Source organism: Poecilia latipinna, unplaced genomic scaffold, assembly GCF_001443285.1.
Source record: "Poecilia latipinna isolate Pla-1442-1.1 unplaced genomic scaffold, P_latipinna-1.0 Scaffold786, whole genome shotgun sequence".
Lineage (NCBI taxonomy): Eukaryota > Metazoa > Chordata > Actinopteri > Cyprinodontiformes > Poeciliidae > Poecilia > Poecilia latipinna.
The window spans coordinates 184016-196041 of record NW_015113402.1 but is presented as its reverse complement, the minus strand read 5'-3'; the positions used below and the strand labels follow the sequence as shown (position 1 = coordinate 196041).

The 12026-nt window shown below is 45.3% G+C and overlaps 1 protein-coding gene across 5 annotated transcripts in view; it reads left to right on the top strand.

Annotated features, from left to right (window-relative positions):
- hivep2a (HIVEP zinc finger 2a) overlaps positions 1-12026 on the top strand; it is a 115139-nt gene that overhangs the window by 35867 nt on the left and 67246 nt on the right. For 3 of the 5 annotated variants that reach the window (XM_015046641.1, XM_015046643.1, XM_015046638.1), the window contains exon 1: positions 7386-7823. The exons of the other annotated variants lie outside the window; for them this stretch is intronic. The gene's annotated coding sequence lies outside the window, so the exon portion shown is untranslated. Of the gene's footprint in view, positions 1-7385; positions 7824-12026 lie in introns of those variants that run through there. 5 annotated transcript variants of the gene reach the window in all.

Below are 12026 nucleotides of genomic sequence, written 5' to 3'. Positions count from 1 at the left end.
AAATATGTGTCCAAGTCGGCCAGATACCGCTCCAAAAACAGGAAGAGAACTACAACACAGGGCATTCTGGGTAAATACAACCAAAACAAACACACTAGCCTAGCATTAGCAGGAGAAATGTCTTGTGGTCTTTAGCCAAAGACAAACTATGACTAAAATCTGACGCCTCCATCTTGTTTCCATCTGGTGAAGAAGGAAGTTGCTCTCAGTGTCTTGAGAGGTTCTTGTGTCATTTCCTATAGTGGTTCTTGGTGCAGCGCCCCCACAGGCCAGGAGGGGAACAGGTTGCTCACAGGGTTTGGTTGGTTTCAGCAACTGAAAACGGAACAGATGTTGAAGTTTTGTTCGAACAGAGTCTACCGGATCATCAGGTGTAAAAACAGCCATAAATCTGCTGCTCTGACTTAAAGCCCAGAGACTCGGATCGTCAGTCCATCTGATTCCCCCTGAGGGACGAGAAGCAGCCGTCCGCCGCCACTGAGCTGCAGCGGCCTCTCTGCCCAGCACTGGAATCCACGGCTCTGACATTTCTGCCCACCGCAAACCCGACTGGGAGCCTTGGGCCGACTGGGAGAGAGATGGAGATAAATTACAGTGTTTGGGTTTCATGAGGAGAGCAGAAACAGTTCCTGGGAGTGTTAGCGGGTTCATGTCTGTCCCCGTACGCGCAGAGACACGCAACCACATGACAGACAAAATGTCGAGAAAGTTTCTTCGAAAGGGTTGAGCGCGCAGTTTGTTGTCCAATTCAGTAGAAAAGACGCATTTGTGTGTAAATATTTGAAGACACCTGCCAGATAAAAGTGACAGAGTGAGACATCAACAGGAACGCTGCCCTTGTGGTGACATTGGTGTAAAGCACATTGAAAGAACACACACACACACACACACACACACACACACACACACACACACATTCCCCACCCCCTGTGTTCTCAAGCTCATAATGAGATTGCGTAACAGTTAAACTCTTCCCCGCGTTGCTAATATTGATTAGCTTCCTCCCGCTGACGTGCAGCAGACTCGGGCTGCCAGGCCATCAGCTGCAGATCAATCAGGCCTTAATGAGATAAACGAGCTCAGTAATTAGTTAACGAGCGGCTGACTGACTGACTGACACAGAAAGCCGCTCTGGCAGCTGCTTCTCGTCCGCTTAGAGGGAGAAACACCAAGAGTCAAAAATATTCACCCAACCTCAGAAAATCCTGATTGACTTTTAGATTTAATCAATATTTTTACCTTTTATTTCTCAAACAAAGTTTAAGTTGTGGATCCAAACTGACTTTTTCACGTTTGATGAGATCTTTGCTCCTGTTTCCCAGATAAAATGTAGTTTTTAACGCTCTGTCAGCTTTGTGGGCTGTAGATTTTTCTGTGGAAAGTTGGTTTGTGTGTTTTGTTTTTATGTAGAATATCTAAAACAATCTTAGAATAAAACACGTTGGGAAGCTGAAGTAACGCTGCTTGACGCGCCGTTGGCCGGTGTTTGCAAAGCAGCCAATCCAGGAGCTTCGTTTATGTTCCTCGGTTCTGATTGGCTGAAATAAGGAAGACTTTTAGTATTAGTTTCTCAGGTAATATTTTCCACTGTGCATTAATGCATATTAAAGAATATTTGGTGTTTGAACTGTTAAAATATAACGTTAGTGGTGTGTTTAGAGAAGTCTTTGTAGATTTCAGATCTTTGCGTTTTTGTTTCTTCAGATTTTTTTGCCTGAACTGAAATTCTCACCTTCGTTCTGCATTTAAATGTTTCATAACAATAACATCTAAATGAATAATTAGCAGCTAGGATATTCAAAAATAAAGTTTGTAGATGCTCTTCAAGAAAGTATAAATATTTAGTCTTTTTTATTTTATTGATTGTAGCACTTTAAAGTTTCTGTAACCATAAAGTGAATTATAAATAAAAGTTATTATTATTACACACTTCTGTTCATCCACTAATAGTGTGGCTAATTTTTCATTTAGCACTTTAGTGATTTTGCTAACTTTACTCTGGGTAAATCCAACCAAAGCTAACGTGTTAGCCTAGCGCTAGCAGCAGAAATGGCTCCTGGTCATTTCTGCTGCGGTCTATGCAGGGAGTCAGACAGATGGGGTAGATACAGTTTCTGACAGACTAAAGAGAAATCCTCCAACGCTAAAATCCTCCATCTTGTTTCCATTTGGTGAAGAAGGAAGTTGCTCTCAGTGTCTTCAGAGGTTTTTGTCGTTTCCTTCAGTGGTCCTTGGTGCAGCGCCCCCACAGGCCAGGAGGGGAACAGGTTGGTTTGACTCAGAGCCACAGCAGCTGAAGGTGGAGCGGATGATGGAGTTCTGGTTCCAGTAGAACCGGGTCGACCGGAGTGAAAACAGCCTGTGATCCAGTAAGGACAGTAGAAACGTTAGCCATCAGACCGACTGCGCTGCGCCGTCACTCAGCTCTTCATCAGAGGCTCTGCATGTCTGCTGGCGTAACTGGAGACGTTTACGTCCAGCTGGCCTCTGCTGGGAAGCCCCCGCAGGATTTTATGGCGGTGGGGCAAGCCTGGGCTGGACGACGTCCTGCACCGCCGCAGCGCTGAGCTAGCAGACAGAATTAGATGCAGGGAGTCAGACAGATGGGGTAGATACAGTTTCTGACAGAAACAGCAATAAAGTAAAAATCTGCTGCATGTACATTGAAACACTCATTTTAATTAAAGCTGAAATGGATACACATCTGATCTGATCACATGTAAAGTTTTTAACTTTCTAATCAGCAGTTTTGTGAAACCAGTTAAGAAACTAAAAAGATCTGGAATAGAAATATTTTATTTTTGGGGAAGTTCAGGTGTTAATGCAGCTAAAGGGAGTGTGTATGTTCACACAGAGGGAAATGTGGTGGGGAGCGGATTTATGCTAACACGCTAATAGCAGAGCTAACGTTTTATTGGTAGCTCTAGCTTTATATTTATGGTGTAAGTAGATTCTTGCCACATGAAGCTAAACTATAGTACAGCTTATAGAGACTTTAAAATAAATGACTAACTTTATAGGTTTTTGCTAACTAAAACATTTTAGGAGCCATGTTGTGACTTCGTGGAGGCGGAGCTTCAGAAAGAGCAGGAGCTTCTTAAAGGGACAAAGGCCCAATTTCGAGATGATACATTTTGAAATCGAGTCATCTTTGATTAAAAAAAAAATCATTTTTCTAACAGCTGAAGGCAACATAGTTACTTGATTATGCTATGAAATGGAAAATACAAAATACAGTTTAATTTTTGTTTTTTGCTTTTGTCATAAAATGTCATCTGTTGACCAAAATGCACTTTATGTGTTTCTGTCGTTAGCGATGTTAGCATGCCGGAGGCGTGTTGGTTTCTTGCTGCTGTTGTGTAATAACTGGCTCTGTGTTTTGCTTTGACTCGTTATCGTTAATAAGGATCAGTTTGGGGCAAACAGCCGCTGCACTCCAGGAAGTTTACGCTGACCTTTCAGAGCCGACGTCAGCCGCTGTTTGCTCGCACCGGCTCAGCCGACCACTGCTGTGTGCTGGAGGCCGAGGCTCTAATGAGGGCCTCGGCTCGGCTCGCTCACACGCTGCTCTGTGTGTGTGTGTGTGTGTGTGTGTGTGTGTGTCCTTGTTATGCTTGGGAAGCCTCCGATACACAACACAGGACTTCTAATAATGTGGCCCGGCTCCTCATGTAAGCTGAGCCTCTGGAGTGTGTGCATGACAGGGAAACGGTTGCCACCGGCAACATGAAACCCCGCAGGGGGGTAAGGGGGTAGAGGGAGGGCTAGGGGCAGGATGGGGGGGCAGGACGAGGGGGCAGGACAACAGCTGGACCAAAGCAGAACAGAAACTTCAACTGGCCCAGCTAGATGGGCTTCCACCGCTAACGTATCTGTTAGCCGAGACGCTGAAGAGAAACGCATCATGATCAACATTCATCGTTGCGGAGCTTCGCCTCGTCAAGGTTCAGTTTCACTGAAAATTCACAAATTTATGCATTTTTTTCTTGGATCAGAAAAAGAAAATGCAGCTTGAGAAGCTAAAAATACCTCGGACCAGAGTTCAGCACTGCTAACTGCAAAGTTAGCTGGGCTAAGCCTAACATGCTAACATTAGTTCTGCTAATGCTAAAACACAAGATGCTACTTAGCAGAAGCTAATGCTATATCAACATGGTGTTTACTTGAATAATTCTTAACAAAAACGTCACTGTTGATATTAAACTTTGCAAGTTTACAGAACAGTTTAGTAAATGATCGTATTGGAAGTGATCCAGTTAATGATTTTGGGGGAAGCTAACTGCGCTCAAAGCTAGCAGAAACGCAAAACAAAACGGATGGATGGATCCTCATTTTAAGTTTGTCCGTTCCGGGTTCCCGTACGGTTTGTCCGCTCCAATCCCGTTCTGACCTCACCTGAGGAGGAACTTTGTGAATTTCTTCCTCCAAAGTTGCTCTGAACGATTCTTTCTTCTGGAAAAGTGCAACATGAGGAACGTATGGGGCCCTTTTCATTATGCTATGAAATGGAAAATACAAAATACAGTTTAAACGCTTTTCTAACTTAAAGCGTTTCTTCATCTTAATTTTAGGCCTTTGAATGTGTTAAATATGTCCAGATTTCTAACAAATCTTAGTTTATTAAACTCATAAGTTTGTGCATTGATTGGTTGTTTTCTGTGAGAACTTCAGAGGCGTTGTCGTTTGGGGAACCGACCAATCAGCTGCTGCTAATCTGTCAACATGTTTCACCAGAGTTCAGATTCCTGGTCCAAACCGACTTACACACCTGGTTCTGGTTCCGGAACGACCAGACCGGTCCGATGGAGAGCAAAACAGACAGCTGGTCTGTGTGTGTGTGTGTGTGTGTGTGTGTTGGCATGGCTCAGTTGCGTAACGCTCTGCTGGGTCTCCCCGTGGCTCCCAGGCTAAAGTGGTTTCTCTCTCCTCGTGCGGCTCGGTGCAGATTTATTGGACCGATATTTAGATGAAAAATCAGCAGGACAAAAACCCGGATCAGCAGAACCGGATCAGCAGAACCGGATCAGCAGAACAACTATACAGTGTCAATATTTTTACAATACACAACTAAATATTTTATATTCATTTTACTTTATTTATTTTTGCTACAGAGTCATTATAAACGCGCGCATCTGATTAAAAAAAAAAAATCTCTTTTTGACCTTCGGCTAAAATATTCAAATAAAGTCTGAGGTGGAAAAAAACAATCCTGCATTTTCTCTGCTCCACTTCCTGAGATACAGGCGCTCAGACAGGTGTGTGTGTGTGTGTGTGTGTGTGTGTGTGTGTTTCCAGTTCCTGGTTTCCAGCCGATCCAGTTTCTCTGTTAAGTTGTTCACCAACCTGCAGACGAAAACAAAATAATTCAGAATTAAAATATTTAAATATTAACTCGCTGAGCTGATCGATGTGAAGAGTTTAATTTTCCGAGGTTCAGTGAATGCAGCAGGAACTTCAAGGACAGTTGGAAAACAGACAAACCTGAAGTCGCCGTTTCCATTGTAAATGAATCAGGATCGGTTTCCATGGATACTGCTCTGCTCCAGAACCAGAGCCGGACCCACTGGGCCCCAGGCCCCCTGGTTCCCCCCGGCCCTCAGGCAGCAGAAAGCTGTGTAAATAGTTGGAGAAAAACACAAACTGGGCCAAAAATAACAGCGAATGTTTGGACGGACTGCGGCGTCATCCTGAGGTCCAACGGGCCTGAAGGGCCACCGAGGGAAACTTTCCATCTGAGCCGAGCCACAGGCGTCGACACAAACCGTGACTTCAGCTGCAAACCTTCGGTTCCAGGTTAGCATTGCGTTAGCTTTGATGCTTTGCAGCAAAAAGGTTCTGGGTTACAATCCCGGCCTCGGGTCTTCCAGTACCAAGTTTACATGTTATTCCCGATAAGCCCCGCCCCTTCCGCTCTGCTGCTAACTGTTGGCTAAGCCCCGCCCCTTCCGCTCTGCTGCTAACTGTTGGCTAAGCCCCGCCCCTTCCTCTGAACCATTTAAATCTTTAGTTTTTTAGTCGTCACCAGCTTCATTATTCAAAACTTAAATAATTTAGTTAAAATTTCATGTCTAAAATCTCAGTCATTTCAGTATTTTTCAGTACTTTCTGGCGTTCTCAGGAGTTTTTGAGCTTTCTGTGTGTTTTGTTTCAATCCTCTGCATGCGTTTGTGACGATGCATCGTTTGCGCTGCGGCGGAGAATCACTGCGCTCTGCAAACATTCTGATGTCTGCAGCACAAACAGACCTGAGGCCGGCTGGCTGCTCATGAATAATATGGAATGAAGTTATTAATGCTGGAGAACAGCAGGTCAAAGTTCACAGCAGGCCTGCTGATCTGCTGCATCCTCATGTCTTCCTACATGAGCTGCAGGAGCCATCTTTATTTAAGACGAAGAAGATACTGAAACATGCTGCTGCTCTGTGAGCCTCGGCTCACTGACCAGTCGTTGGGCTGAATTTTATAATTATTGGTTTAATTCCAGATTTAGGAGGATGTTTTATGAACTATCAGTTTTCAGCTTTGCCACATTCAGCTCAGTTCAGAAAACCTTCTGCTGGTGAAACGCGATGCTGTGGCCAGAAGGAGGAAATAGAAATAAAAGCAGAATCTAAACGTCAACATGTCCAACTTTATCCGAATCAGCGCTTTGGGATTCATCTGGCAGAATGAACACAGGGGAAGCTAAGTGTGCTAACTGTTAGCACAATGTGTCCATCACTGGTGTGACATCATTTATTTACCATAGAAATATTGTACATAGAATTAGTTTCTATTGCATAATATTAAAGGAGCATTTTTTTAATTCTGTAATTTTTTGATGATTCTGTTTGTGAGAAAATTAGAATCCAATTTTTCAAGCACACTTTTTCCTTCCACTCAACTTTCCATGAATATTCTTGAAATCAGGAGGGAGCCGATGACAGACACCCAGCAGAAAACCACCAAAGTCTCCACAACTGTTGTGGCTGCTGTTTCCAAGCTTATTAAAGGAAAGTTGAGTGGAAGGAAAAAGTGTGGTAGAAAAAGTAGGAATATGTGTAGCCTTGAGGTGATTGTGAAGCAAAGCTCAGTGCAGTCAGAGCTTTACTTTCAGTAAAGTCTCATATTAGTCCAAATGTTTTTAACACCAAACGGATCAGTTCTTATAAACCAACCAATCATCAGTGTGACGTCTGAAAGCGTCTTTCCGTGTGTGTGACCTACCTGCTACATATGGGCGCCATGTTGGAGGGGCGCCAGAAACATGCTGGAATAATAACTTCTAGTTGTAGTTTTCTGTAATTTCCAGCTGTTTCTGTAAAATACAGAAACGGCTGTATGTTGAGCTGCAGTTTTCCTGCTCGGGCCTCAGGAAGCAGTTCGCTGAGCCGCTGCGTCGCTGAAAAGCGCCGCCATGTTGGCCGGCGCCGCCCCCCCCACCGGGGCCCGCCGTCTATTTCTGGCTCTGCGTCACGCCTGGGCTTTACTCCTGTGGCAAGAGGAGTGTTTCTCTAGGGCTCCCACTCTGCTGTACTCACACACGCACACACACACGCACTCTCTCTCTCACACACACTTCCGACCTCTCTCTCTCCGCCTCTCTCTCTCTGATGCCTTGCTGCTGAGTGAGGCAGCAGACTCAGATGTAAACACGCAGCGCGGCGGACGGCTCGCTGGATGAATGGAGCAGTTGGACACTATGGGACTTTAACCTGTGTGTGTGTGTTGGTGTGTGTGTGTGAGAGGGTCGGCCGGTTGGTTTGTCGGTTGCTGCGGCGATGGAAGGAGGGAGCGGCAGAGCGGAGGAATGCTTTCGGGTGATGAAGACGGAGAGCCGGGCAGGTCGGTGCGCAGATCTCACTACTTTCATTTTCTCAGAGTGTGAGAGAGTGTGTGTGTGTGTGTGTGTGTAAGGGTGTGTGTGTTGGGGGGATCTCCTCATCCTCATCCACCGTTGTCGTGGTGATGCCTCTGCCTGGACACACAGCGACCTGTCCGGATGGTTTTAGTCCTCTTGTCTCTCCCTGCTTCTCCTCCCGGGGTGACTTTATTATCGGACACACACACACACACACACACACACACACACACACACACACACACACTCAGCTTATCGTCCCACCAGCGGTGTCGCTCCCCTCTTTACCTCTGCTGCTCCTTCCTGTAAGGTGCCTCAGGTAACTTTTCCCTTTTCTTTGTCTGCCGGAAGCCGTTCCAGCCTCCCGGTTCTGAATCCGGATCGAATCCAGTTTGGAAACTTTAAACCGCTTCAGATTGACCAAAACAAGTTTTTACAACCTCCCGGCAGCCGCTTCGTGGAAAACATGCTTCCTGTCTTCCTTCTTTACTCTCCAGAGAAACGCAGATCTGGAGACGGAAAGACAAATAAAGTGACACGGGCAGATTGGGAAGAGTCTGAGACACGGAGGGATGCACAGAAGAAGAAGACAAGCTGGAGGACATGAGGACGGGCTGAGGGAGACGCGTAGGACGTCCTGCCGTCCCGCCAAACGCCTTAAAAACGTTTTTCCATTCACAAATTCTCAGACAGTGAAGTGTGCTTCTCAAAGCCTGGTGTGTGTGTGTGTGTGTGTGTGTGTGTGTGTGTGTGTGTGTGTGTGTGTGTGTTGATGTTTTGCTGCTTTGTCCTCAGGTCCTTGCCAACTTTTAGCAGAAACTTTAACATTTTTGTCCATTTCAGTGTTTTTTCCTGCTCCGTCTCTAATTTGCATCTTCAGGAAAACGATTTAGCAGGAACATCATCATCATCTTCCTCCTCCCCCTCTTCCTCCTGCAGCAGTGAACCTCTCAGTGTTGCTTCCTCTCTAAACGCCTCACAAGTCAGAAATAAAAATTTAATGAAAGAAAAAGTTCAGTTTTTATTTTTGTTAATCTGGATTTCTGGAAATAATTAGTTAAAATTTAACATTTATTTCTGACAGAGGCGACTCCAAACTATTTGAGGCCCGGGGCAGAACTTATTTTTATTCTGGGGGCCTTTAATTTACTCCATAACTGATTTATTCTGCGTTTTATTTATTTACTGACTGACTATAAGATATTATTTAGTTTCGTCAGATTGAGCAGTTCTGACTTTCAAAATAAAGCTTGTAGACATTTAATTTACCGTTTGCTGTAGAAAAGCAGGAAGAAGGTTTTGGGTTTGAATCCCAGCCTGGGTTTCATGTTATTCCTCTACTTGAGTCGGTTCGACTCCGGACAACGAGACGTTTCTACTTTGTGATAAAAACTCATTTTTGTTTTTAGAGACTAAATTCAACTGAAATATTTTCAGTTTTTAAGTCAACAGCATCTGATCCCTGATCAGATGAACAGTATGTTTGTGCATCTCTTTCCACCACACTTTTTTCTTCCACTCAACTTTCTGTCAATATATCAGTAAGAGGAAGGTTGAGTGGAAGGAAGAACTGTGATGTAGAATGTTGCTATTTTATTAGTTTTTAATTGGCTGTAAGGCAAATTAATGGAATGAACAGATAAACATCTGAATTATTGCATGAATGAGTCAGATTTTATTTTAAAGTCAAACTGGTGAATTAAATTCAGTTTTGTGGTGCAGCGAGCGTCCAGGTGGCTGAATCACCTGGGCGTCCATCTTTACTCCTCGCTCTGCGTTCATGTCGCCTCTCTGCAGGTATAAACCCGACACACCGTCTGTGCTGCTGCCGCTGCCAGGACACACACACACCAACACACACTAAAACACACACACACTCAGCAGGTAGCGGCAGCAGATCACAGCCTGTCTGATGGAGAGAGAGATCTGTGATGGAGGGATGAAAAATAGGAAGAAAAGGAAGAGCTGGGATGGATGGATGGATGGATGGATGGATGGATGGTTTTTTTTTAATCTCCTCTTCATCCTGCTGTGTTTCTACTTCCTGTTCTGGTTTCCATGGCGTTTCTTCATCCCGTCTCTCCTCTTCCTCGCTCACCTCTCCACGCCGCGTCAGTTGAAGTCGCTCTGAAGCTTCACGCTCGCTCGCCCCGCCGCAGGACCTCCAGGTGAACTGTCGGTTGACCTCTGGGTTGACCCCAGGTGACCTGCGTGTTTTCCGGTTCCTCTCCGGCCTCCATCAGGCGGTGAACCTGTGGGATTGGGGAGCAGCGCTGGCTGGCGGGCCTGGAATGCCGCGGCTCGTCAGTCACTCGGGTTTTTCCGCTCCCGCTGCGACGCGTCCCATTATCAGTTTATATGAAAGGAGGAAATTCCTCTGCGGTTGGGTCTGTGTGCGTTTGGGCCCGGAGCGGCTCGGCCTGCGAACCAAACGGCTTCTAGGCGCAGAGGCGACCCTGGGTCACATGAGGCCCTGGGCAGAGCCTCTTATGGGGCCCCTTCAGACTGCGTCCATATTTTTAACATCGCTCAGTTAAAAGCTGATTTTATTTATTTATTGTTATTTTTTCCAGTTGTGCCTCACAAAATGTTTTACTCCTGGTTATGTTTTTTGTTAAGCCCTTCAAAATAAGGGCTCTGCTTTCTCTTGAAATAAGTCTTTAGTTTTCTTGGGATAAATTATTGCACAACATGAAAAACGTGATTCTGTTGGCCTTTCAAAATAAAGCCCCTTGGTGTTACCTTCCTCTAAATACTATGTTAGCATTAGCTTCAGTTAAATACCATGTTGGTATAACACCTTAGCATTAGCTTCAGAAAAATATGTTTGAATAATGCTACAGTGTTAGCTTCCTAAATACCATGTGAGAATAGCATTTTAGCATTAGCTTCAGTTAATTACCATGTTGATGAAGTGTGTTAGCATTAGCGGAACAGATGGGTTAGCGCAGCTAGCTTCTTAGCTACAGGTTTAACCAACCCAGCGTTTATAAATGGGCCCCATAAGGGAAGGAGATAAGCTAAACTCTTAGCCCAGAAGAGACCCGCGGCCCACGTATGGGGCCCACTAACACACTAACTGGTGAGTTTCTTACTGGTGATTAAATGAGCGCCTCCTGCTGGCTCATTACGTAACCTGATGGTTTCCAGTCCAATGGCTGCTGCTTCCTAATGAACTCCGACCTCCTGCTGCTGATGTGCAGCTGACCGAGCAGCAGGTCGCTGCATGGATCCGAGTCCCAGGCTGGAATATCCTGCTACTGGTCGGTTTTACTGGTTTTACTGGTTTTGGGCTGACTGGGTAAGTGTTGACCAGATGAGTTCAGGACGTCAGCGTAGCGTGTTTGACTTTGCTGTAATGTCTTGTTTTATAGCCTGGCTCCTAAAGTCAGTGCATTTCCTGCTTTTTGTTGTTTTGCAGTGAATGGGTTGACTTTGTGGTTATTTAATTATGTGGTCGGTTTATTGTTTTAAGTCTTGGAAATTGGGACGCAGCTGGAAAAAGCTGTGATGCAGAAAGAGCTGGATCCACTAAAGGTGGAGGGAAGGAAGCCATCGTCCCCGATTGGATTCCCAGCATGTCGGAAAAAACAAACGACTGTTTCACGTCTGTTTCCCCACATCGCTGCGGCGCCGGGCCGGGAGTGGAGCGGGCCGGGCCGGGAAGCCGCTCGGCTCCCAGAGTCCGAATGGCTCCAGCTGGTTCCCAGTCCAGAACCTCCAGAGTGCAGCGCTGGATGTTTCCCCCCCTGCAGCCATGTCTTCCAGATGTTGACCTCGTTTCATCCCGGCTCAGTGAACCGACTGGAAGCTGCACTTTAAACCCGATTCAACTTTAAACCCGACTCAACTTTAAACCCGATTCAACTTTAAACCCGATTCAACTTTAAACCCGATTCAACTTTAAACCCGATTCGGCCTTAAACCCGATTCAACTTTAAACCCGATTCAACTTTAAACCCGATTCAACTTTAAACCGACTCAACTTTAAACCCGATTCAACTTTAAACCCGACTCAACTTTAAACCTGATTCAACTTTAAACCCGACTCAACTTTAAACCCGATTCAACTTTAAACCCGATTTGGCCTTAAACCCGACTCAACTTTAAACCCGACTCAACTTTAAACCCGATTCAACTTTAAACCCGATTCAACTTTAAACCCGACTCAACTTTAAACCCGATTC